This window comes from Cynara cardunculus (assembly GCF_001531365.2).
Source record: "Cynara cardunculus var. scolymus isolate 2C chromosome LG 17, CcrdV1, whole genome shotgun sequence".
NCBI classification, from domain to species: domain Eukaryota; kingdom Viridiplantae; phylum Streptophyta; class Magnoliopsida; order Asterales; family Asteraceae; genus Cynara; species Cynara cardunculus.
In genome coordinates, this window is record NC_037544.1 from 20,671,818 (window position 1) to 20,679,565 (window position 7,748).

At 32.6% G+C, this 7,748-nt stretch overlaps 1 non-coding gene across 1 annotated transcript; it reads left to right on the forward strand.

The window, feature by feature from the left end:
- The first annotated feature begins 7,280 nt into the window (after window positions 1-7,280).
- LOC112501348 lies at window positions 7,281-7,385 on the forward strand. The gene has a single exon (XR_003067480.1). It is a non-coding gene; the product is annotated as a small nucleolar RNA R71 (small nucleolar RNA).
- The last annotated feature ends 363 nt before the right edge of the window (window positions 7,386-7,748 follow it).

The window sequence follows — 7,748 nt, forward strand, 5'->3', positions numbered from 1 at the left end:
TGTTCTTAATATTGTTTCCGCTGCACTTTAATCGTCTTAAAGTTCATTCAGAGTATTAGATCAAATATCAAAGCTGAATTTAAGGTCCATCACAATATGTACCATACCAGTTATTATCATACCTGTTATTCCTCTTATTCATAAACTTGTTAGCTCCACACCATGAACAACAAATATTCTTCTTGGTAAGATTGATCAAATGATTAGTAGATTTGACAATACAAGGTCAAACAGTCATTGAAGCAAAATATTTTATAACATCTGCAGACTTGTTTTCAACAAAGTTGTCTATAGCTGATTTCTTCTTACAAAATATTTTCTTCATTTTATAATGATTACCTGATTCAATCACATAATCATTGTAATACTGTCGAGAAATATGAAATTTATAGTTTAAAGCAACAGAAAATCTACTTGAGTAACTGTTAGATTTGACAAAAGAACTATTACTCTTGCAGTTTTTAACTGAAGATAGAGACTCAGTTGAGCGATCCTTTTCAGAAAACTCTTTGTGTTTATTTAATAACCGATCTCTTTCTTTAGTTATTAAAACATATTTCTTTTCAAAATCAGATCTCATATTCTTTTCAGTAACAAGATCAACTTACAAATCGGATAATTTCTTTGTAATCTCAGAAATTTTACCTTCAAAAACTTTTCTTTCCTTTTCAAAATCTTTCCTTTCTCATTCTCAGATGCAATATCTAAGTATTTCTTCTTTTCAGCTAACTCCTTAACTATAGCAACATTCTTCTTTGCAGTATTCTTTCTTTCTATTGCAAATGTTTTTCTTTCATCATCCAAACTCTTCTAAATAGCAACAATACTCTTTGAATGTTCCAAACATTTCTTATCAAATTCTTTCCTTTCAGTTTTAAATTTAGCTCTTTCCACAATAACAATCTTCTCAAAATCAATGATTTGCTCAGAAAGCTTCACATAACTCATCTTAAAAGATTTCAACTTGCTTTCAATAATCCTTTTCTCAGCATTAAACCTCTGTTCTGCATCAGAAAATTTGTTCTTCTCTTTCTTAAAATCTAGCCTTTCAGATTCTAATAACTTTTCCAGTTCAACTATTCTTTTATTTTCTTTCCCAAAAACTCTTCTTTCAGAACGTAGAATTTTCTTGGCTTCATACACCTATGTAGTTAACTCTGAATTATTCTTTAATAGGTTAACATTTCTATCTTGAATCTCATAATGACGATCTCTAGTAAGAAGTTCATCTATATAAGCCTATAGATACTTCTTTTCTTCTCTTATTTGCTCATTTTCCTTTATTGTATCTTTCGCCCAACAAAGATTTGAATGATTCTCATAAAATCTTTTAAGTACTTTTCTTGTTCCTTTTTAAATTTATTCTCCCAGACATAAACTTTTTCTATTAGATCCTTATTCTCTCTTTCTAACACAAATGTCCTCTCAAACAATTCAAAAGATTGACTAACACTTGATCTTTAAAAACAGTTAAAACTCAGAAAAATCAGATTAACTTCCTCACAAATTCTGCTTATCGCCCAAAATTGATTGTCCAGATGTAACATCCCCAAACACCACATTTGCATATAACACATATTTTATTACATTGAAATATAGTTTACATCACAAGGTCCCACTAGTACAAGGATTCCTATATGTACAAAATATACATATAAAAATTTCCAAAACAAATCTTGTACTTAATACATGTAATACAACATGTATCTTCAAAATAAGCAATCTTAAGCAGATCTTCAAAAGAAGATAACAGGTTAGAAAAATAATCACATTTTCCCTTTCCCATTAATATTCCTGGACCCCACCATTCCTGCATTGCATAATTTTAAAACAGAAAATGAGGGTTAGACCAGAAGGGTCTAGTGAGTAAATCCCTTCCTTGCAAATGCAGGGTGATGATCACCAAAATATAATAAAGTATCTTTGCTCAGAAATATTTGCAATACCATCAAATAATGCAGTCCTCAATGACATGTATAAAAGGATAAACTTAAGAACCTCAGTTCTATTAATAAAATACATCTACTTAATGATCCAACGTTCCCAATATGAAACAAATATTGTAACTGAAGATTCTTAGAATCATTAGACCATTCCTTTGTAAATATTTAACGGAAAGATTTAAGGCAATACTTGCCCTTTATGACAAACCATTTCCCCCTTCTCAATAACATCTAAATTATTGTTTCTAATAGGAATAATATCTCTAATTCATCAGGTCACAAAGAAATAATGATTCAAAGTTATTAAATCCAATTAGTAACAATAATAAAAGTTATAATATTATCCACATATGACAATGCCTCCCTTATTCCAAGTACACCTCTCCTTGATATGTCACCCTTATTCATTCATCAAAACAGGGCTACTTATCATAACAGACAAAAGTCACCACGTCTGAAAGCACCATTCCCAGTTACAAGCCAGAACTGACAAAAGTCACCACGTCTGGAGGAACTACCACTTAAAACAAGTTTCGTACCAAAACAGACTTACGTCACTACGCTTGGTAGAAACAATTTACAAAAATCCAATTCCATACCAAAACAGACTTACATCAYCACGCTTGGTAGGAAGGTTTCCCAAAATATAGTTTCATACCAAAACAGACTTACGTCACCACGCTTGGTAGGAACATATCTTTTTATTTAAAGAGATATAAAATACTGTAACACCCCCATACACCACATTTGCATATAACACATATTTCATTACATGGAAATATAGTTTACATTACAAGGTCCCACTAGTACAAGGATTCTTATATAAACAAAATCTACATATGAAAAATTCCAAAATAAATCATGTACTAACACATGTAATACAACATGTATCTTCAAAATAAGCCATCAAAAGCAGATCTTCAAAAGCAGATAATAGGTTAAGAAAATAATCACATTTTCCCTTTCCCTTTCCTCTTATTATCCCTGGACCCCGCCGTTCCTGCATTGCATATTTTTATAACAGAAAATGAGGGTTAGACGAGAAGGGTCTAGTGAGTGATTCCTTTCTTTGCGAATGCAGGGTAATGAACACCAACATATAATAAAATAACTTTGCTCAGAAATCAGTACAATCAAATAAAGCAGTCCTCAATGACATGTATATCAGAATAAACTCAAGAACCTCAGTTCTATTTATAAAAATATATTTGCTTAAAGATACAATGTTCCCAATATAAAACAAATATTGTGACCAAAATTTCTTTGAGTCAACAGACTACAAAGACTTGAATTTCTCTGAAAAGATTTAAGGCAATACTTGCCTTTTATGACAAACCATTTTCCCCTTCTTAATAACGCCTAAATTATTATTTCTAATAGGAATAATATCTCTAATTCATCAGGTCACAAAGAAATGATGACCCAAAGTGATTAAATCCAATTAGTAATAATAATAAGAATTATAATAATATCCACATATGACAATGTCTCCCTTATTCCAAGTACACCTTTCCTTGATATGCCACCCTTATTCCTCCACCAAAACAGGGCTACTTATCAGAACAGACAAAAGTCACCACGTCTGAAAGTACCCATTCCCAGCTCCAAGCCAGAACAGACAAAAGTCACCACATCTGGGGGAACTACTACTTAAAACAAGTTTCATACCAAAACAGACTTATGTCACCACGCTTGGTAGAAACAGTTTTATAAAATCCACTTCCATACCAAAACAGACTTACATCACCACGCTTGGTAGGAAGGTTTCCCAAAATATAGTTTTATACCAAAACAGACTTACGTCACCACACTTGGTAGAAACATTTCTCAAAAATCCCGTTCCAAACCAAAACAGACTTACGTCACCACGCTTGGTAGGAACACATCTTTTTATTTAAAAAGATATAAAATACCCCTTTTATAAATCCATACTCGAACCCAATAATAAACATTTTAAACTATATAAATGTCTAGAATATTAAACACTTAAAATTGTCAAATATAAGTTATCCGGACAAGTTATCCGGATATACAATCCGGACAACACTTGTCCCTTTTGTCCGATTTACTAATCCGGACAACCCTTGGTCGATTTAAGACTAAATCGCATGATTCATGTCCTGTTTAAAGCAATCCGGACAGCACATGATCGGTTTAAGACTAAACCACTCAATACGTGATCGGTTTATAACTAATCCGTACGACCCTTAGGCGATTTAAGACTAAACCGCACAATACGTGATCGTATTCATACTTCTCTGTTCAAAACATTTATCCGGTTTACATAAATCAAATTCTCACTAACACCCTAAATCTCACAACACTTAAGCGATTTATAGATAAATCGGACAACTCCTACCCGGTTTAAGAGTAATCCGGACAAACCTTGTCTGGTTTATACCTAGTCCGATCAACCCTTATCCGATTAAACCCAAATCACACAAAACCAGTTTTAAGAATAATATGTAGTTCTTTCTACTGTAATAATCAAAGCTTTTAAAAGAGTATTTTTAGAAATCACTCACCTTTATGAAAGCTTGAAGATGAAATAGCAAAATGAACCCAAATTTGATTCTCCGGACAACCTTTCTCTCTATTTCCTCCCAAAACTCAAATGAGACCAGAAACCTCACCAAATTTTCAAACCCTATATATATATATATATATATATATATATGTATACTTTCCAAAAATAGGAAAGTCAGCTAAACCAGCCAAATTTCCCACATACATGCACATGCATATATATATATATATATATATATATATACTCATATATACAACACACACATACTCATATATATATATATATATATCCACATATTATGCATGTATCCCTATGCATAAAATACACATACTCACGTTAATTTTTATGTAAGCATGTATCCACATAAACAATTAATTCATATAACAAATACATTGGGTAATAATCAGGACCCGGTTATCACAAATACCCCTTTTATAAATCCATAATTAAACCCAATAATAAACATTTTCAAATTATATAAATGTATAAAATATTCAATATTGAAAATTATCAAATATAGGTCACCCGAATAAGTTATCCGAATATATAATCCGGACAACACTATATCTTCTTGCCTGATATACTAATTCGGACAACATTTGGTCGATTTAAGACTAAATCGCATGACTCATGTTCGGTTTAAGACAATCCGGACAACACATGATCGATTTAAGACTAAACCGCTCAATACGTGATCGGTTTATAACTAATCCGCACGACCCTTAGGCGATTTAAGGCTAAACCGCACAATGCTTGGTCGTATTCATACTTCTCCGTTCAAAACTTTTGTCTGGTTTACATAGTTCAAAATTCTCACTAACACCCTAAATCGCACAACACTTAAGCGATTTATAAATAAATCGGACACCTCTTATCCAGTTTAAGAGTAATCCGGACAAGCTTTGTCCGGTTTAGACTTAATCCGGTCACCCTTTGTCTGAATAAAAACCTTAATTGAATAACTGATTTCTTTCTAATAATAAGCAACATTCAAATAAAATCAGTAACAAATTTTATGCAAAAAGGGTTTAGAAATCACTCACCTTTGAAATTTAGCAAATGCAAACCCACTTTGATTCCAAATATGCAAGAAATCCGGACAGGCTTTATACCAAATCTCACAGGATTTCTAAAAGAAAACAGAAAACTTGCTTCTCTCCACAAAACTTCTACTTATACTTCCAAATATGGAAAGTCAGTCAATCCAACCTCAGACCATGTGCATGCATGTACATAATAGCTATCCATTCATGTATTTTAAACCCATACACACACACACTTACATACAACATATATATAAAAGCATGCATACATATGTATATAACACATATCTTGCATATAATCTATGCATGAAATACATGTACTTACGTATTTTAATCCATGTAAGCATGTATCTACATAAACAATTAATTCACATAATAAATACCTTGGGTAATAATCAGGACCCGGTTATCACACACCAGACTACTTATCACTCAACCTGAAAATTACTCAACTTGCTTATTGCTTAACACTTTATCGGACAACACTTGCTTATTACTCAACCTTGCTTACCGGACAACTCTTGCTTATCCTTCAAGTCTCTTATCGCCCAACTATTTATCGCCTAACTCCTTATCTTCCAACTCTTACTAATCGGACATCAAATGCTTATCGAACAACACAAGTTATCGCGCAATTCAACCAGCGATGAAGACAAGATATCGCTTAACACACTAAGCGAGGAATGCGGGATATCGAACAATAAGAAATTTAAAGAAATTCAATGAAACTTCAATGACTGATGAAGAGTCTTTATCTCTTATATTCAACGACCGATAAAGAAACTTGTTAACAGAATATGCAAAAAACGATCCAAATACACTCAAAATCAATCAAAATTTAATAAAACTTGCACAGATTATTTCAAAAACTTTCCAAAAAAAGTTTTGAACACAAATTTCATCCAAAAACAGATTAAATTGATGAATACTAAGAATTGTTTCAAATTCAAGAAATTCAAAAAATCCAAAATTGAAACACCAAATCAAGTCAAAGACCTTCCAGCCTAGTGGTAAATGCTTGGGCATGACATAGTCATGAACCCGAGTTCAAGCCCTGGGAGGGGAGTGTTGGCGACATTTATGTGAGGCCATGTTTAGCCTCCAAATTTTCCGGGGATTAGTCGGGCTTTGGCCCGGACACCCTTACAAAAAAAAAATCAATTCAATTATGCAGTTGAATCATACCAATCAATTCAGAAATGATTTTCACACAGAATTCAATCAAATTCAATCACAAAAATATACAAAATACCGAATTCAAGAATCAAACAGTAGATATGAAGGTTTGACTAAAAATGGAAAGTTTTAATCAATCACAGAAATTCTTCGACTCAATATGATTCTCTGGTTGCTGTTTTCCTGCTCTGATACCAATTGATGTTCCCAGGTTTTAATCAATAAAATCTTAAATTAACAAGAACAATCACAAGATCATTAATGGTAAAAATGTAGAAATGTAGAGAGAGAAATTATCTTCAAAGGCTTAGATTGATCTTCAAAGGTTTACACATAACTTACTTTTTACAACCCTTTTACACTCTTACTCTACTCACAAACTACAACAAAGCACCATATTTATACAAAAGGAATACACAATAAACATAAAGTTTAGATACAACATTTAAGTACAAAATATTGAACCTAACAATCTCATACCCTTCATTATAGGTACTAGTTGTAAAGACCCCGCCTGCAGTCGCATCGAGCATCTGTTTAGCCGTAGGAATTAACTCATTGTAAAACATCTCGAGTTAAATACAGTAAGGAATGCCATGGTGAGGGCATTTTCTTAACAACTCTTTAAACAACCCATGCATCAGGAACAACTTCATCGTCCATTTGTTTAAAAAGACAAATTTCAAATTTGGACTTTGCGTTCTTGGTGGGTGGAATATATTTTCACAAAAACTTTTCTACCATATTACTCCATGATGGTACAGAATCTGGTGATAATGAATTAAACCATGACTTTGCTTGGTCCCGTATAGAAAATGGAAACAAAGTAAGTCTTAGAGCATCGTTAGACACTCTCGAGATCAAGAAAGCATCAGTAATTTTCATGAAAGATTTTAAATGTGAGTGAGGATTTTCATATGGTAATCCAACAAATTGTCCATTTTTTACAAAATACGGAACATGATCGGTTTAAGCTCGAAATGGAGGGCTATCATCTGAGGCCTGACTATCACTGAGTCCAATTGCTCAAAATCAGGAATAACATAGTCCATGATTCTT